We start from the raw sequence: 21,052 nt of genomic DNA on the forward strand, positions 1-21,052 counted from the left end.
ACGATCGCCCAAAGACAGCACGGAATCCTCCTTCCAGACACCAACTTCCACAAGAAAATGCTTAGACACAAAAATAAAGGCACAATTCTTATTTCATATGCTAGGAATAATTCATACAAGTGCTCCTTCTTCTCTAGTGCCGTTAGAGCATGGAGTGGGGTCGCCAGGAAAACCAAAAAGCAGAGGTTATATCCTTGATTACCATGCATGACTAGATTGACACATGAAATGCGTACGACGTAATTATTTTCTATTTTAAAGTAACGTCTGCAATTTATAAGATAAGAAGATGTGTCCGCTGAAGAAATTGATTAAGAGCTCACTAAACATGATATAGGAGATTGACGACCAGAGAACTTACAATAATAGAATAGAGAGAAGAGCAAACAGAGCAAGCGATAAGAGAAGAAACTGAAAAAAAAAATACCCGTCAAACCAGAGTTTTCCATGCGTGGCCACAATTAGCTAGCAATATTTTTCCTAAATATATACATAAACTGTCAAATCTCTAAGAAAATCTTTAGAACCATTTTCGAGATCCTTGTCCGGACAGGTTTTTGATGCTTATTTCCTTCTTTTTGTTTCTTCCAATGAAGAACTTGCAAGCTGATAAGAGGAATAGTAATTAGAGAACGTATTTTTCAAACGAATGAAAAAACAGCATTACGAGAGATTTATTTTATAGCCGGTGCCTACGTCACGTCCCTAAACAATCCTGTAAGCGGGTCTAGGGTTAACCCTATTTTACATTTGTTATTTTACAAAGCTTATATCAACTCTGTCTGGTTAAAAGTGTGCACTTGTTATTTTTCCCATACCCCAATCTCGGACCATGCTGAAATTTTGCGCAACTATTTCTTTTATCTGACAATGCAAAAATCAACAAAATAATTAACCAATTAAACAATTAGTTATTGTTAATTATTTTTGTTTTTGTATCGAACGTGGGGAAGAAATTGTACTAGACTGATGTGGTGGTATCAATGGAATTAGCTCCCTTTATACTTTGTAGGTTTGAAGCTAACAATCGAGAACTATAAAAACGTATATTTTCATAATCGATTCGTTGGCACAGTGATTATTGTGTTAATATGAGGAGGAGGATTGAGCTCTCGAGTTGGAATTCAGGTCAACTCACTCTGTCTGTCAGTCTTGTAAGTATGTACACGTTATTTCTCCGACACCCCAATCTCGGATCAAGCTGAAATATTGCGCAATTATTTCTTTTACCGGACAACACAAGAATCCATTAAAAAAAAAACAATTAGTTAATTAACTATTGCTAATTAATTATTTTGTTTGGTATCTCGAACACGGGAAAGAAATAGTACTTGACAGAAGTGATGGTATAAGCTGAATTAGTCCCCTTTATAGGTCACCGTTCTAAATTAAAATAAACAGTAATACATGATACAATCATTCAATCATAAGTACCTAACTAGCATAATGGTTATCACGTCGGCGCGCGCGAGTCACGTGTTCGAATTCAGGTCCTTCCTCCCTCCCTTTTTTTAATGCTTTTAAAAACCAATTGACACCTTAGGGCACTGCAGCCTATGCGGCCGCAGTGGGCCCCACACTTTCATAGGCCCCGCGCTAACTCTAGTTATAAATTATTAAATTAAACCATTTTAACGTAACATGGTTTTCGAGGTTTCCTGATTTTCCAGGAGCTTCTGGAAATCTCTTGAAATTGCTTAGTATACAAAAAAAAAAGTCATGAAAATATCCTGAAATTATTAAAACATCCTGAAAACTGTCCTGAATAATAGACAAAATTGTCATTTTGGGATGTCATTCAAAATGGAAAACACCAATCCTACTCGCGATTAAAAAAAGGGCATTGTCATTGTCAGCTTTCATTAAAAAAATATAATACAGCAAATTTTAACCAAAACAGGAAGTTCCAATACACCGATAGCAAAGACAAACAGACACAAACACTCTTTTGTTCCCCTGGCAATCAAATCATTAAATAAGAACAATCTGGTATAAACTTTGTCACATGTAAAATATGAGTGAGTCTGGTGTGAATGTACACTTTGGTTTCTTATAGTTATAATGTTTTTTGTTTGATGTAATGCACAAATTGTAAGACAAATTTCCTTACGGATAATAAAGATTATTATTATTATTATTATTATTATTATTATTATTATTACTTTAATGGTCACTGGCATATAAATATAGATTTAAATCTATCTCGATCACTTAAAGAAAATCAAAAGCGATATTTTGCTAGTCGATAGTAAATCTAAAAGGCAGATCTGAATGTTTACCGGCTTTTTGTTGGAAAACTATCTTCTATTGTAGATGACTCGTAAAGTTCATTTGACCGTGATTTTATACTTAGTAAAGTGTGAATGAAAAGACGTATTTATTTAGTAACAAAAAATCTTAAAATTTTCACTTATTATCCTTATCCCTACCCAGACTAGGCCCCGCGCAATCCGTTTCGCATAGGGACCGCAATCTGTAGAACCGGCCTTGCCAATTGATTACGGTAAAATCCACCCAGACATCCGTTTCTTTCTCCCCCTCCTTTCCAATTGGTCCAGATAAGTGACAAAATCCTAGCGTATTGAGAATGCTAAAAGCATGAAATAGAGCGAAAAAAAAATAAAACAATTGGTAAAAATATTATTAATGGCACAGATTTATTGTTGTTGATGAAGATGTATTACAAATGTAATACATGGCTGAGCCAACCTAAATTATGTACAACTACGCTTAATATAAAAATTTGTGGGTTTTTTGTTTTTTAATTTAAAAGTACTTTTATTTTTCTTGTTAGATTCTACTGTAGATAAAGAGTGACAAGTTCCCGACTGCAATAAAACTATAGGATTAACGGTTGGAACTAATCAGTGGACTGATTGGATTGAAATGTCTTGGGAATTAATCAAGTGAACACCCATCCCTGGCTGTAGCTGTATCGTTCACCTCACGCACTGGAGAATACTCCTTTGGAAGTGTAGCCTATTCCCGCACCCCCCCCCCCTCCTCCTAAAAGCACCTGCTGTACCGTCGACCCTGTGAACGGGTAAAAGTGGCATAGATAAGGGGGGGGGGTTAAATCAGAATTTGGGTAAGACATTCTTGTGTAGTCTGAACATAACCGGAGCGTTGATATCTGGAGCCATAATGGAGCCTCTTGTCTGACCACCATGCCCGCCGTCCCTATCAGCCTCTACCATCAGCTCATTGGATGGGCGTTCACTGAAATGTGGAGGCACTCGTCCATCTCTGTAGGAACACCAAACAGAAAAAGTGTGTTCACCTTTCAATGGCAGAGTTGGGTAAGGTGGCGTTGATTTAACTCTCTACATCTTCAATTTAAGGTTGCTATTGAAAGTCCAATAAATGTTTGCTGACCAAAGGGTTTTTACAAATTTCATTTCAACTCACTCTGTCTGTCTGTCTGTCTGTGTGTACCTGTTGATTCTCCCACACACATTCTCAGATCAAGTTGAAGCTTTGCACAATTATTCATTGGCGTAGACAAGACAGGAATCAATTCAAACAATTAATCAATAAGTCATTAATTACTGGTAATCAATTATTTAGTCTGGTACCTACAAGGGAAGTTCTTCAGTATTCACATATATGGCTAAATAAATAAACTAACTAATAGTTAACACATTCTCCAATTAAGTTTTTACTTTTGGTAGTCATGTATTGTAACTTACAAAATACGAATAACAAAAACATCCTAATTATTCAATTGATCATTGGTAATTAATTATTGTGTTTGATATCGAATAAGGTAACTTATACATTAATGATAGATATAGTTGTAAGGAAAGAGTTCTTCCACTGAAATAAGCTTTGTTTTTCTTAAAGGATTGTTTGTATTTTGCTGGTTATTTCGTTGTTGTTGTTTTTCAATCTAGAGTTAATCGCAGTAATCTGCTCTTTGTTCATATTTTGATCCTTAAGATCTGGGTTTACGTTCTTTAAGCAATAAAATAGAGTTAAGGAGAACAAGAAGGGACAGCGATGTGGAGAAATGTAAGAGCGATGTAATGAAACGTAGGAAACATGTAAGAAAAATGAAACAAAACTGAATAGACAATATGTCAAGCACACTATAATGTAAGTACACTATTGTCAACTAAAAACTTAAACTGATTAATAAAAAAAGTGGGTTTCATTTTACGTTTCTACTTTCCAGTGTAAATCACATACTTCATCACTTTGTTAGGACGTTGTGTGCGTTGTACCCAATTTTGACATCTCTCACTGTCAGTTATGTTCGTTTAAATGTTTTTTATGGGCTATAATTTCGATTTTAAAATTGGTTCAAGAAACTCTCGAGCGATTAATGCATCTACGGATATAGAATTCCAGAGGTTTAGGTTTCTGTACTGACAACATACAAACAAATGGTGCCCTGGCGGATCCAGGGGGGTGGTGATGAGGCGGTCGTGTCCATCGACCCTCCCTCGACCGCCCCCTCCCCATTTCCTGCAGGGGAAATGACGAAGGAATTTTTATGGGAAAAAAACTGACAATTTGTGTATTCAAATAAATACTTTATCTATTAATATCTTACTTCAAAAAAAAAAAAAAAGATGGTTACGTCCTACGCGTCATGCATCTAGTCATACATGTTAACCAATGACTTAAATTCTGCCAAGTCATTGAGATAGATAGATAGATAGATAGATAGATAGATAGATAGATAGATAGATAGATAGTCTATAGTAATATACACTTATTATTAATTTTTAAACAATTGTTATATTATGTCGTCCCCACTATATGTGAGACACATAAACGGATGACCTTTACATCAACTGCCCTGTAGCTCGCAAGGTTTCAAAGGGGAACTCACTCGATCTAAGCTTTGTTTGTTTTTTTTAAAGGTATTTTTTAAATATTACTTATAAGTAATAAAACGAATGCCTAGATATAGATCGTCAGAAAAAAAAAAGGTGAGGAGAGAACTATGTCTATTTTTTTTTACATTCTGTGTATATTTTGTGTCTGTCGTTTGAAATTTGTAGGTCGGTGGAAACGGTGTTAATTTAATTTTTCTCCCTCGTGTTTTATCTTCTCATTATGAGACCGGTGCTGTTATGTCTGGTGCTGTCCGCTTGTGGGTCAGTGGTAGAGGTCAACAAGTATGTGGGTCATGTTAAACCGGGTGCGTGTGATGGAACGCTGGTTGGTTAAACGGGAGAAAAAAGGGGGGGGGAGGTGAGAAGAAAGAGGAGAAGTCTCTTGGAGATGTGGAACTTTGATTGAATACACTGTAATTGGGATGAAACATACAAGCAGCCGGTTCACAAACCCCTTGCATCGCCCTCTGATTAAATCTGGCAGAACTGAATCTTACGTTCGGAGACTCTTACTTCTCAGTCGCCCAGTTGCTATCTTGGTCAATGATTAGTTTAGAATCTTTAGGCCGCCATCTTGGTTCCCACGCTTATTTCGGGACCTTCGGCAATAATGTGTCGAAGATCCCTCAATTCACAATGGCGGCTAAGGAAATGGGTTGGTAGACATAGTCACGTGATTTGGGCACGGCAGACATATTGGTGGTAAAAATCTAGTTTCTATGCACAATCAACAAACGCTTTCCCTTTTAGGCACTTACTGTGACTTACCATGGATGAGTCGAGCAAAGAAAGATATAGTAAGAAAATTTCTGAAATAAATAATATTAATCCTTACACTTTAAAAGCAAGCCTGTGTAATAAATAAAACGATTTGCTGCCCTCCTTGTGTTATCCAGATCTCTTCACTTATTATCTTGTAACGTCTTGTTCTACTGACTACTGGACTGAAAGTGCTTGGCTTACACAATCACAAAGGATGAATTCAAGGTAGGAGTTATACTTTAGTTATAGATCTAGATCTACGTTAGAAGTGGATTTATTCAATTTATTGTTAAACCTAGATTAGATCTAGATCTACTAATAACTAATCTTGATTAGTAGATTCTAGATCTAGATAATCTATTTATTTATTTAACTAATTTTAACTTTAAGACTAAGTTAACATTAGACTCATTAGATCTAGATCTAGACATCTCAACCAAAGAAAACTTTACTATCCATTTTAGATCTAAGTCTAGGGCTGAAGACTTTTAATTTTTTTTGTTTCTAGGACTAGGCTCATCAGGACTAGTAACTTGTCGATAAATCTAATGGTCCTTGAACTGATACTAGTTCTGTGTTTCTTTTACAATTCTCAAATGCTCCGAAATCCAAGCAATTTTTTATATTACAAAAGCTCTACTTCTATTATTAAAATGTTAACGCTATTTTTACTTAATGTCTACAGGCTTACAAGACTTAAGCAGCCTACAACCAGTTCCTAGATGGCTGGGTTCAAGATGTTATGGCTTATAAACCACACAACTACCCAAATACTGTTGTACTAGAAAAGGTAAGTAATTAATATTGTTATATAATGATAGTCATAGGTATTTACATGTATATGAGACCAATGTCTTGATATGTACAGGTATTTTTAATTATTTTATTTTTCTTTTAAATAGGTTCTTCACTCTCAGCAGTTAGCAGAAAAGGTATTGCAGCCCTGGATAGTAATAAGTCAAGATGATATTATTCTATCAGCCCAATGTTCTTGTATAGCTGGACTTGGCGAGTCTGCACTCATGTGGCAGCCACTTTATTTATGCTGGAAGCCAACACCAGAGTAAAAGAGAGTAATAAAGACAGTTACAGGCATGTCATCTTACTGGACGAATCCATCAAAGCTTAAAAAAGTTTTGTCAACTAAGGTTTCTCAGATTGATTTCACCTCATCAAAAACAAAAAAAAAGTTAAATTTGATTCTCTTGTGGACAACATCGCTTCTAAAAATATAAATTCAAAGGCTATTAAATCCAGAGAAACTATAAAGCTTAGTATACATTCTTTTAATTCATTTATTGAAAGTAATGAGATAACACCTTGAGGTGTTATTCCAATCAGATATTTTACTGTGTTGTTGAAAGAATAAGTTTGTGCCTGTGCTTTAATGCTGATAGGTCTCTCAATGAATATTTTAATTCAGGCATTTATTACTTGGATGTCAAACATTTTACTGTCACTTTCCTGCCATAAGTATGAATAAATTCTTTGGGCATTGTCTTTCCGAGACTCTCCTTATTGGGCCAGAAAATCAAATCGAACATGTTGACATACATAAGATATAAAACGTTTATGAAGATCTTAGAGGCAGTTATGGGATGAATTTTAAACATATTAGCTAATACATAGGCAGGTTTACCTAGAATATTTGTAATAATGTGTGTTAAAAAAATAATTTGTGTACATTCATAATTAAGGTAGTTAAATTAAATTATATATATGTGTAAATGTGAGACAGTGCCTGTATTATATCCAAGCTATCCAATGAGAAATATTTATATAATTTAATATATAGATATATTTATTCAAATCATATAATGCATTCATTTATTTGTGGAAATAAAAGAAATGAATTTAAATATTGTTTGTTTATTAATTATTATTATCTTAAATATTATCATAAGGTCTTTCAGGTTAACTTGTTTATTCAAATAAATCATTTTATTTCTAGATCAAAATCCTGTTCCATGTAACTGTTTGCATGACAATGTATGTCAAGAACTAGATCTATTTAAAAAAAAAAAAAAAATTATGATATATAAAGTATCTCAGTTATTTATTTATTCAAATCAAGATGTTTGCCTGGTCATGCATTTGGCGCGATAGACTTACCAATGGTTCCGGGTTCAAACCCTACCCATTCCCATCCCCTGTTGTCCTGCGGGAGGTTAGGAGTAGGAAGAAACTTCCAAAATGTAAAACATTTTACAATACAAATTAGTGGATTTAATTATATCTAGATAATAGTAGATAGAACTATATTAACTAGATAATACTATAAATAGTTTGTCCATCATGGCTGAACGCTTTGCACTGGGCTTTTGTGCTTCCTCAAGTGACTGGTGAAACCTGTGTTAGTCTGGAATGCTAGATTTCATATCACTTACTCCTATGGCTAATGTCAAAGTATATAATATGTTACAGATATAGATTATATTATATATCTTACTATAAAGGATTTATAGGTAAATCTAATCAGGCTACATTTAGTAGATCTACTGATCTGAATAATAATAATAAAAAAACCAACAATAAAGTAACATGTAGATCAAATACAAGTTGAAAGTTAGTAACAATCTAATCAAGATCCACCTCTAGAATGTGTCTCCAATAAGTCTAGATCTAGACTTACAACGGTATCTAGAATCTAAAGCAAGATCTAATAATTAATACAAGTACAGATTATAAACATGCATCTAGATCGTGATAGTATTATTAATAGTCTGTAATAGATCTAGAATCTAGTCTAGAGCTTGAGTCTATATTTAATAAATAAATTCTACATAATAGTATACATAGGTTACCAGATCTACACACATACTTCACATAGACATAGTACTCTGACATCATAGTCGTCACTCGAGCTCTAGATTGACAAGAATCTATACTAGATTAGATTTAACTTTTTAAAAATGATTTCCACAAACTTTAAGCCAAGGTTTCCCTTCAACATATTTTGGGGTAAATCCTTTTCTGTTGATTGGTTTCAATCAAGAGAGAAATCTTTTTGGAAGTAATCTCTTCAACGCTAGTCAAGACTAGCGTTGAAGAGATTACTTTGCCATGAAGTTATCACTCTTCTAGTATTTGAGCACCCTTTCATGCAGCAGTAGCAAGGAATTTTGTTTAAATTAATGCAATAAGGGTGTAGAGATTATGTTTTGGAAACTTAAACCCGATTGTATTATTAGATCTAGTTACTCGTCTATAGTCAGAGTAAGGTAACTAGTGTAAACTTACAGACAAGATGGCGGATCAGCTTAGTACGCAGAAATTGTCGCGTCATATGTCTACCAACCCATTGCCAAGGTGAGATTTGTACATGAACAAAAAATTGGCATCTGGCTTTTCCACGAGGTTTACATCAGAATTTTATTACATGCCATTTATTCTGCCATTTATTCTGCCATGTATTCTGCCATGGGACTGTAAAGCTGGTCGTGGCTCTTCGTTGGGGCTTAGCTTGCTTTGAATCTCGAGCATGGCATTGGCAACGTGTTAAAACCTATTGTTTATACGTGGCTTATCTCCCCTTAGCTTAGTACGTTTCTATATATAAATTTATATTAATTACGACTAACTGATTAATTAATTTTTTTTTAAACTGATTAATGTGTTGTCATCGACAATAAATAATTATGCAAAGTTTGAGCTTGATCCGAGAATGGGGAGTGGGTGAAATACTGTATGTATGAATGAGATGATATAAGCTTTTATAAAAAGGTTAAAAATCGAGCCTTGACACCTATGTTTAAAACTTTTTATTGTAATCTAACCGAAAAAATCTGTGCATCGAGTCAATCCTTGTTGGCTTCAAACAGCAGATGTCTTCTGACCGAAACTTCCTAATGCCCAAAACAGCAGACGACCTTACGTTCATTATAATTTTATTTAGCTTAGAAGTTTCTCCAAAAGCGCTAAATTTGCTTTTAAAGATTTCTTCGCTTTAAGACATAACGTTAGCAAGAAGTTAATAAGTCGCAACAGTAATTTCAAAATGTACATTACCCTTCTTACGCTGCGCTTACAAATATTAGCATAAGGTGCGGAATCTCTTGTCTCTGCCTATCAGTGTCTCTTGTCTCTGCTTATCACTGTCTCTTGTCTCTGCTTATCACTGTCTCTGGTCTCTGCCTATCAGTGTCTCTTGTCTTTGCTTATCACTGTCTCTGGTCTCTGCCTATCACTGTCTCTGGTCTCTGCCTATCACTGTCTCTGGTCTCTGCCTATCACTGTCTATGGTCTCTGCCTATCACTGTCTCTGGTCTCTGCCTATCACTGTCTCTGGTCTCTGCCTATCACTGTCTCTGGTCTCTGCATATCGCTGTCTCTGGTCTCTGCCCATCACTATCTCTGGTCTCTGCCTATCACTATCTCTGGTCTCTGCCTATCACTATCTCTGGTCTCTGCCTATCACTATCTCTGGTCTCTGCCTATCACTATCTCTGCTCTCTGCCTATCATTGTCTCTGGTGTCTGCCTATCACTGTCTATGGTCTCTGCATATCACTATCTCTGGTCTCTGCCTATCACTCTCTCTGGTCTCTGCCTATCACTGTCTCTGGTCTCTGCCTATCACTGTCTCTGGTCTCTGCCTATCACTGTCTCTGGTCTCTGCCTATCACTATCTCTGGTCTCTGCCTATCACTGTTGTCAAAGAAAAATCTCAGCTGGTTGTAAAGTATCGATCTTAGACAGTCCTCGTTAGCTTCCTTCACAATCATCTTTCTCTCTCACTCGCTCACTCTCTCACTCACACGCAGCGCACTCACTCACACACACACGCGCGCTTGTCTCCGTCCGTTCTTCCTGCCCTGAATCCCCCCTCCCCTCCCGTTCCCCGCCCTACTTCTTTCACCTCCGGCCATTACTCTCACAACAAGTCTCTATCACCCTATCACACCGCATCCCCCCCCCCCTCTTCCCCCCTTTAACACATCCACCTCGACGTTAAGCATAAGACGAAGACTGAAGCCCTAGCCAAGCGATCGTGTCATTGAGGGGAAAAAATAAAAGTGATTTGAAAGACACACGCTCAGACGGACCAAATCTTACACACACACACATAGACCAAAAACATAGACTCGACATTCAACCACACAGGACAAAGAGTCTAAACATACACACCCAGACTTCAAACTCACACACAAGCCCCCCCCCCCCTCAATTTTAAGGGAAAAGGATCGAAACATACACATTAACACGCCACACTCACGCTGAGAAAAAAACATATACTCACACATTCTACACGCATACACAATCTCAACACATAATGGACGAAACACACATATGCATTAGCATTGACACTCACACCATTGAGACTAAGAAATCAGCAAGTGTCGTTTCCCCGTGGAAGTTGTGGCATGGACAACATTGTGTCAGGTGAAATCACGTCACACTCCATTATTCATTCTTATATCAAGTTATAATATCACTAAACATAAAGTAATCGGTGAAGGGCGCGTCTCCATAGTGTGAAGATTACAATTGTCTGGAAAGAGGAGACACGAAGGCATTTTTTTTTTATAAAGCTTATATCAACTCTGTCTGTCTGTCTGTCTGGTAAAAAGTGTCAGTTCTCCCACACCCATTCTAGGAGCAAGTTGAAACTAAAACTTAATTGTGAAAAAAAACACTATTTATGTCGTAATTACAAAAAAAAAAGTAGGTCGAAATCTCGAATACAAAAATCGTTTTCCGTTAATTTAACCGCTGCGGTTTTTATTGTGAAAGGTGCTTAGTTGTTATAGGCAAACTGAAAGTAGTAATTGGTTAAATTGTCGTTATTTTTTCGAAGAGGGCAAGTGGGTGAATAAGTGATATAAAATCAGTCAGTGAATCAATCAGGGCCCATTGCGCTTATAATGTTTACCTCAAACCAAAAGCTATACAGACCTTTGTTTTACACATGTTTGACACATATTTTACACAATCTGGCATGCATACAACATATGTAGGTGAAGTTCTAAAAATAGACATTAAATAAAGTCATGCAGTTTTGTAGAATCTGTGTAGAAAAGGAGCCCTGTTTCCGACTATCCAGCGCAAATTAGCTTCAGGATTTCCCGATTGCGCAGACCGGTACCATAAGTACGTACTTCCGCTTCCTGGCTTCCATTTCCTGATTCTGTTCTTGGGGGCGTCTTTAAGTTGCGGATTTTTTATTCCAACAAGATATCCTGCATGTGAGTTGTACAGGCTTCTGAGGACACGGCTTTCTTGGGGTAGGATGTCTGGTGCAGGATGTCTTGGTGCCGGATGGTGTCTCGACACTTCGTGGTGTCGCTTTAAGCCGACTGCATTTCAAGAGAAACACACACACACACACAAAAACGGGTTATCTTGGTATCAATAGTCGTGTCCTGACAGTCCTGTTTGTTAAAATAGTTTTTATCTCTTGTTTGTGTGTATGTGTGACAGCTATTGTGCTATATTTAATTATAATGACCATGTCTTCGATTCCGAAGATAAAGGATGATCGCAAACCCACTCGAGACTTGCATATTTTTCCACGGCTGATGCAGACAAAGCCGATGTCCGCCGATGGTATATTTAAGCTTTTTCTAAGTATGATGTGTCTGTCCACCTCTGAAAGACACAAAGATAGAGGCACTTTTATGCCAAACGCTAGGACAAATTCGTACAAGTGTTCCTTCTTCCCTAGTGCCATTAGAGAATGGAATGGGTTTCCTGAAACAGGAAAACCAACAACTTAGCAGAGTTTAAGTCATTGATTAAGATGCATGTCTAAAGTGACTCATGAAATACGTAGGACGTAATTCTCTTCTTTTTTGAAGTAAAGTCTGTAATATATAAGACAAGATAAGATAAGATAAGATAAAGAAAGTTTGAGCCTAGTAGGAATAAAATATTGCGTCATGTTAATTGTATGTCAATTGTGAAATTTCTTTATAAAACGAGGCTAAATGTCGACCATCTTTACCATCTTTTTTTTTCTATTGTCTGTCTTGGTTACAAAACTGGAACAAATGGTTCAATGATCTACAACTAATATAAAACGAAAAAATTAAATAAAACTTTCTGTATAAACTTTATTTAGAATCCATTAATCACCAGATAATTTAAGAGTCTGCTACATACCGAGTGTTTGTATCCCTCCCTTCCCTTGATTGCAGTTGTTGTTATTGTTTTTTTACAAAACTTGTATCAACTCCGTCTGTCTGTCCATCTGTCTGTACACAAATTTTTTTAAAACTTCGCACGATTATTTATGGCCTCTAAATGCGCACGAATCAATCTCAAAATTAACCAACTTAAGATTTAATTAGTGGTCATTATTTTTTTAAAATAGAAAAAGGGAAATAAATATTATATGTTTGAAAGATGTAGCTTTAAATGTGCAATTCTTTCCCTTGCATACGTTTTTTTTTATATATTTTTACAATACCTCCATTCAACTTGTAACCTCGTGGAAACTTCTGGGTTGGCAAAAGGTGGGTGGAACCAGGACATGGATCTCGAAAACGGTTCTATCGAATTTCTTAGAAATTTGACAGTTTATGTATATCGTTGAGAAACGAATTATTAGCACGTTGACCAAAAATGGGAAAACTCGAGTTTGACTGTTAAATTTTTCAAAGTATAAAAAGAAATAAATTTAACTTTGGCTAGAGAACTGTGAAATAATTATCTTGAACGGAATATACGTCTTAACTCTTTCTCTCCTAACTGACGATACCAGCGTTGATTCCACCAGAATTTGGTAAATAATTACGGAGAGAAAGAGTTAAGGTATTTCCTCGTGTAGGCAATATTCATTCAAGAGTTCAAAAAATTAATGTTTATGAACATTTTGCTTACCGTCTTCTAAGTCTAGATCTACATAGCTATCATTGGAATTATACATAAAACACTGAACCATAATCTTCAAATACAAAAACAAAATTTAATAAAATACTCTGAAAGACACAAAGATAAAGACACATTTCTCATCCCATATGCTAGGACAAATTTGTACTAATTCTCCTTCTTCCCTAGTGCTATTAGAGCATGGAATGGGTTGCCTGAGCTAGCCAGGAAAACCAGTGACTTGGCAGAATTGAAGTCATTGGTTAATATGCATGACTGAATGCATGACGCGTAGGACGTGATCATCTTCTTTTTTGAAGTAACGTCTGTATTACATAAGATAAGATAAGATATTAGATTCTAGTAGATCTATACATTCGCTTAACCAAGATTCTTTCGGGGGGGGGGGGCAGGGTTTAAAAACATTAGTATTCATAAGTAATTAATAGAAAAATAATTGCCTATAAGTTGTATATAGTATAGGAAGTCTTTTTTTTTAAAGTATATTTCATGTTTTTCCTGTTAATTTTTTGCTTGTTTAAAGGACGTCTTTGTGTGTCCTGGCACTGGAGGCAATCTATTTCAACTGAATATATTTACAAGATGTTTTGTTTGTTTTTCCTGGGAGTCAACGACCGATTTCTATATTAGGCAATCGATTGGTCGTTTGTATGCAACGGGAGCTCATTCTTTGTGAGAAGTCAGAATTCACACTCTCCTTGCACGTGCATGGACTGGTCATTGGAAACGTTGGCAGACTTGGAATATCACTGCGCCCTAATTATTTGTCATCTTCATTGAGGCTAGCATCAGAGTGCTAAAACGAGAATTAGATGAATTACGGGAATGGGAATCAACTTGGAGCATGTTTCCACCCAGAAAGATGTCAGTTATTAAGAGTAACAAATAAACTAAAACAAATTAATTCCAATTATCCTATACATGGTAAACCAGTAACACAGACTAAAAACGCAAAATACCCAGGTGTTATAATGAATGAGAAACTGTCATGGAATCCATATTGATGAAAGTCTCAAAAAATCAAACAAAGCATTAGGTTTATTAAAATAAATTTCTATAAATTAAATAAGAACATAAAACTAAAATGTTATTTAAACCTTGGTTAGGCCAATAATAGAATAGGCATACTCTGTTTGGGACCCCTCAACTCAAGAAAACATTAAGAAACTGGAACAGATACAAAATAGAGCAGTGAGGTTCATAACTAACGAATATTCACATTTGACTAGAGTAACACCTTTAGTAAAATCTCTTAGAAAGCCTTCAGGAGAGAAGACTCAAAAGTAAAGTAGCAACTATACATAAAACACTGAACCATAATCTTCAGATACAAAAACAAAATCTAATAAAATACTCAGAAAGACACAAAGATAAAGGCACATTCCTCGTTCCATATGCTAGGACAAATTTGTACAAATGCTCCTTCTTCCCTAGTGCTATTAGAGCATGGAATGGGTTGCCTGAGCTAGCCAGATAAACCAGTGACTTGGCAGAATTTAAGTCATTGGTCAGCATGAATGACTAGATGCATGACGCGTAGGACGTAACCATCTTCTTTTTTTAAGTAACGTCTGTATTATATAAGAAAGATAAGTACATTGATATTATGTAAACATTGGCTTCATCATAAAAAGATTTATATCTTTAATATATGTTTTTTTTCTAGTCGTGATCACAAATGAAATGAATTGGCCAACTCTATTGGTAGATAATTAGCACAAGTAAATCACTTCAAGGAGATTGAGACTGAATTCAGAGATACATCTTTACGTACGAAGTATGAATAACTATGAAATGTAACATCTAATAAGAGCAGCTTTAAAGTACCAAGTTAATTAGGAGAAGCTGAAGAAAATATGGCGACATATGCACATGTCCCGAGGAAGGCTCGAACCGCTAACCGCCATTGGCAATATCGAAAAAACATGACATGTAAAATAACAGCAGCAGTAGTGTTTCAAGGTTATTGAGAGAAGGTGAAGAAACTATGTCAGGGGTTCGAGTCTTCCCCAGGACTTGTCTATATTTCGCCATATGTTATGTCAGCGGTGGCTGAGTGGTTATGCGCTAGAGTTCTGAACCTGGGGTTCTGGGTTCGAATCTCGGTGAAAACTGAGATTTTGAATTTCGTGATTTGTAGAGCGCTCCTGAGTCCGCACAACTCTAAAGGGTACTTGACTTTAGTTGGGGAAAGTAAAGGATGTTGGTCGTTGTGCTGGCCACATGACACCCTGCTCGTTAAATGTTGGCCATAGAGACAGATGACCTTTAACATCATCTGCCCAATAATGACACACACGCGGTTCAAACATTGAGCAGAGGAAATAAATGACACTTGTGACGTGGACCTCAACTGGACACTTTACCTGCTACCCCCCCCCCCCCGCTCTCTCATTAAACACACATCGCTACTGGAAACTGCCCACCGGTGCCAGACAGCGCTACCTGTGCAATGTGCCACGCCAACGATTCTCACTTTCCAACAATTGCTCACCTGACCGCCTAGTTTCGGCGAAACGGATATGTCGGTTTGTTCCGATGATCGAATCTTTTTGTTGGTGTTAAGGTCAAAGTTCTACAGGTAAACAAAAAAAAATATTGCTGCTGAGTCTTTCTGCTTTTATTGACTTGATTGTTTGTTTACAAAAACAAACAACTTTTTCCACACTACAACTATACGTTATTACAAACCATTTGTAAATGCCAATGTCAAACCAAGAGAGAATGATATTCAATCAATGATTTTTCTTTTTTACAATACCTTTATTCAAGTCACTCCTTCATGGAGGAACCTGGAGGCTGGGTGGGTAGGTGGACAGCTGATGGCTCGAACCATTTTCCTAGAAATGTAACAGTTGATGAATATCGATGAAAATGGAATTACTAGCTCGTTGGCCACACGGGGGAAGCTCTACAGTGATCCTTATAATTTTTCAAAAAATAAACTTTGGCTTGAGACTAAATCTAGGTCTAGAGCCAACATGGCGTAGTCAGCCGTATTACCGTAATTATAATTGCACTAATGTGCCTTCCTAGCTGGCCCAATCAGAAAATGCGTTAAGTTCTAGCTGCTGACTGAGTCACGGGTTCGATACCCGAGTTGAATTTGTTTTTAAATCTATTATTCTATTATATTTGAAGTTTGATAATGGAGGGATTGTCTTTATAAAATATATTTTGATATAAAATTTATTTATTAAATGTTTTTGTCACCACCTCAAAGTTGGTGCCATAGAGTAGAAACCCTAATTCTATATTGTAAATGTTAAATCAATATTGTAAATCTTATTCACAACTCATGTTGCCCTAGGGTGAACACTTTTGACCTTAGGTGAACCAGAGAGTTAAAGGCAGTCCACATAGAGATCTTGTAGTAAGCACTTGATAGAGTCACTTAATATATAGGCAGTAGAGTTAGATGTTTAAAGTAGTTGGTTATAGAATAGTTACTAAGTTCTTATATTGGTAATATTTCTGTTGGATTAATACTGACCATTCCTGGGTCGAATTGTATATCGTATTCACCATGTGTTGTTATATTAAACTTATTTGTGTCTGCTACATCCAGCGTCATTTCATTATTCTGTGATTTATATCACGAACCCAATGTCACCACCACGCCTACATTGATAAACCGACAGTAATAGCACAGCATCAAACATAACCACAGCCACATTCATCATATCTTAAAATAAATCGGTGACAGTTTTCTTGTTTAAAATTAAATTAATCACAAAGCATTCTTAAAACAAAAAGCGATTCTGTTATCGGAGTTTCGGCTCTTCGTTGAGAACGAAACAATTCTGGTGTTCTTGCCCTGATCAGGACGGGAATGGATGTCAGTGGGCAGGGTTTAAACTCAGGACCATCACGACGACATTCCGGAGAGCATATCACAAGAGCAAGCCGTTTTGATCTTAATACTTACACCCTCATTGTCTTCTTCAAGAAAAGTCCAAATGCATGGAATGCGATCGCCAACAAGCACATACACAACCCATATACAACCCATATACAACCCATACACAACCCATACACAACACATATAAACCCATCTAACTTATATCTATATTAAGACCATTAATCTGTGTGACACCAAAAATATTGTCTAGTTCAACAATTAGCATCTACGTCTATCTCATGTGATAGCCCTTGCCTTGTAGTTGCTAATGGCTGTCTGACCTCGACAGATTACTCTGGAGATGTCTGGATTTTCTTGTACGGGTGTATTCGATGTACTTAACTAACATGTAACAAGACCTACACATGGAACAAGTAGAAAAGACCAAGTCCAAACCGTTGAACAGCACAGATGCTGTTTTAATATTGAAAAGGCCACAGTCGAGTCTCTGTCTGTAATGTCACGTTAGCCCGTTTAAGTCCTAACACCAACTGACTTTATTTTCATAAGTAATCTCTTACCCAACTAAGTCGTTGCGTCACTAAATGTCGCGTTTAAAGTGTGTCAACTATGGTGCGTCTTTATACAAAGTAATAATACTAAGTGTCTAATACTCTATTTGCTCCTGTTAACATTTATCTCGAGTTCAGAAGCCACCATCTAATTCATCTGTCTCTAGCAAATATTTAGAGGATATGCAATCATCTTGTCACTAATTTGGATCATTTTCATTTTAACATGATTCTCTTCCCTGCAGTTCTTCCCTCTCTGACGTCATGTATATTTATATTTGTATATCGTAACTCTGTCACACATTCAGTTATTCTCTATTCTTTTTTTTTTTAATAGAATTGTAAGATTCTGGTTTGCACCATTCCTGGTTCCTTTCTTGATTCCCCCCTCCCTTTGGCGGATTTCGTTCCGATTCTCCTGCTGCTTATCTTTGACCAGATCAGGTTTGACACCATGGCAAGGAGTGAAGGGAGCTAGGCCTCCAGTGAGGTACACACCTGACTTGACGATACATTGGAAGCAGTGTGTTGTGCAGGTTAGAATTAAATATCTACGGTGCTGGATTTATCTATGGGCGTAAAGGAGCTATAGCTTAGGACCCCCACGCAATCCAACCATCGTTTTGAAGAAAAAGCTACGGTTTTAATTGCCTTAAGTTAATTATAAGGAGCCCAAGATCACAATTTACTTGGGACCTTATCTAGTCATTTAAAAAAAAATATTTTATTTTTTTGTAGGAGTAATGATGATTTAAGTTAATCTGTATGTAAAAATAAATTTAAAATGATATTGACAAGAGCAGTGGCGTAGTGTTGTAGCTAAAAATTTGCCATCATTTTTTTGTGTTATATCTCGGAAGGAAAATTAAACCCTGCCCTAAATGGCAGCAATTAGTGATTCTTTCCATCAGATAACCTTTGTTAATTATAAAGTAACATTTTTTTTTGTTTTGCTTGTTTTATAAAGTTTGACCCGCATCCAAAATTACTTTATTTTGCAGAAACAAGACAATATATTTTAAAGATTATTTCTAGTTCTAGATAAATGAACAAAAGTTGGTTGGATCACTTTGCATATTACTAACGTTTACGTCGTTAACCTACGATACATAGCCTACAGACTGTTATTGAAATGTTATTTGACTAACATTTAAAGGTAACAACATGTTTTCACTTTAGGAAACTTTTTTTCCTGTAGTACCAGGCGAAAGCAAAACAAACATAGCCAAACTTTTTACATGGATTTTGAAATAATTTTTTAAAAAAGACAAAAAACAAAAAAAGGTGAACAGAATGCTTGTCTTCTATTTTATTATGTTCATAGTTGAATCCTATAAAATAATAATCTTTAATTAAATCCTAAACCTTTTTTTTTTTTTCATAAAATATTTAATATTATATTTGATGAACGTAATAAGCTAAACGCAAAATTACATAAAAATACAACTGAAAAAAAAAAACTTGGCCTAAAGGCAGTACTGAAACCTTGTCGCGAATACCCCCCTCCCCACACAGGTCCTCATCTGATTGGACCAAAGAGCGCTGAGCATAAAAGACGAACTATACAAAAGCAATTTAAAGGAAAAACATTTTCACTTTTTCCACGCTCTACACCGGAGACTTCCGGGTTATCAGGTGCCGAATTTTCGCGGCTCTAATGTGATATGCCGTCGAGAAGGAACATCATTCATAACAAAATTTACTGTCGTTATTGGTCGCCACCAGATAAGAGGCAAGAGGAAGACTGAGAAAACGATGTATTAGCGGACTGAAAGCTAGACTAGAAAAATAAAATCTTAATCTTTGTCAGGTCAGGCACATTTTTCATTGTCTTTAAACTTTCTTTGGTGCTTTAATTCTTTTGTTAACAATTACTTTCTTCTCTCCTTCTCTTTCCGTCTCAATCTCTCGCTACCTTCCCTCGTGACCTGTCCTGATCTATCTCCATCTTTTCTCTCTCTTTCTCTCTCCATCTTCTCTCTCTCTTTCTCTCTCCATTGTCTTTCCACTAAGACCTCTCCCCTTTTCTCTATCTTGGCTCATTAGGTCTCTCTTCAGATAGAGTTGCATAACATTTGCGTTAGACTAGAATTAGTTCAGAAATGAAGTAGGATACACTTTTAAGTAGGTCAGACAGGAAGTAGGTCAGTCTGAAAGTAGGTCATACATGAAGTAGGTTAGTCTTGAAGTAGATCAAACTGTAAGTAGTGCAGACCGTTAGTAGGTTAGACTTAAAGTAGGCCAGACTGTAAGTAGGTCACATTTGAAGTAGGTCAGACTGTTAGTAGGCTAGGCTTGAAGTAGATCAGACTGTAAGTAGTTATATTTGAAGTAGATCATTTTTTTAAGTATGTCCAGCTTGAAGTAGGTCAGACTGAAAATAGGCCAGACTTAAATTAATTCAAACTTGAAGTAAGTCATACTGGACGTAAATCACACTGATAGTAGGTCGGTACGTGTGTACACAGTGTGTCATGTCAAAGACTGAACGTGTCATCCTAATACTTTCCTACTATACGTTTGTTTACATGTGTTTGTTTGTACTAACTCTGTAGCTTGACATGAAAGACCATTCAACAGTTTTTATTCACGATACCTTCCGTGTCAGAGGTCAAAGTTCGTCAAACAAAAAAAAACTCTCTCAATTTCTCATCAAGCGGATATGGGTATTAATACTACAGTAAGTCTTTTCTAGGACACCTTCCTTCTGTGATGAGTCGCTCATTCTCTTCTTTAATGTCTTCCTGTCTTCTCGTAGGAGACCTGCCGCATTCCCTCCCGGAAGAGGTTTTCCCCTCCCCGGGGGATGTGTCATTGGAAAGGAAGTACACTATTATAGTACAGCGGTGTAGCTGAGTTTTAAATCAGAGGCGGAGAAGCCAACGTTGTGGTGGGGGTCATTGGTCTGATCACAAATCCCTTGACTCCTAATTGCTTCTTAGAGAACTCCGCTGAGTTCTGTTGTTAAAGTCTTGTATTTATAAACGATTAACCACCTCAGTGACTACAGAAAAGTACTATAGACTTTAGAATAGTGTACAGAAAAGTTAAGAGTAATTATATATATCATGCTGTATACTATATCAAGAGACGAAAATTAATTAGGATTTTAAAAATATGTATATACTAGATACAAGTGAGAGAAAAGTAACTTCTAAACAGTACGCTAAATAGGACACATAACGTCTAATTTGTTCATCGAAT

The 21,052-nt window shown here is 36.3% G+C and overlaps 1 protein-coding gene across 2 annotated transcripts in view; it reads left to right on the forward strand.

Moving 5' to 3' along the window:
• Positions 1-21,052, forward strand: part of LOC106070206 (regulator of G-protein signaling 17-like) — a 174,347-nt gene that overhangs the window by 17,852 nt on the left and 135,443 nt on the right. The gene's annotated exons all lie outside the window — the stretch shown is intronic.

The sequence above is a fragment of the Biomphalaria glabrata genome, chromosome 5, assembly GCF_947242115.1.
Source record: "Biomphalaria glabrata chromosome 5, xgBioGlab47.1, whole genome shotgun sequence".
Lineage (NCBI taxonomy): Eukaryota > Metazoa > Mollusca > Gastropoda > Planorbidae > Biomphalaria > Biomphalaria glabrata.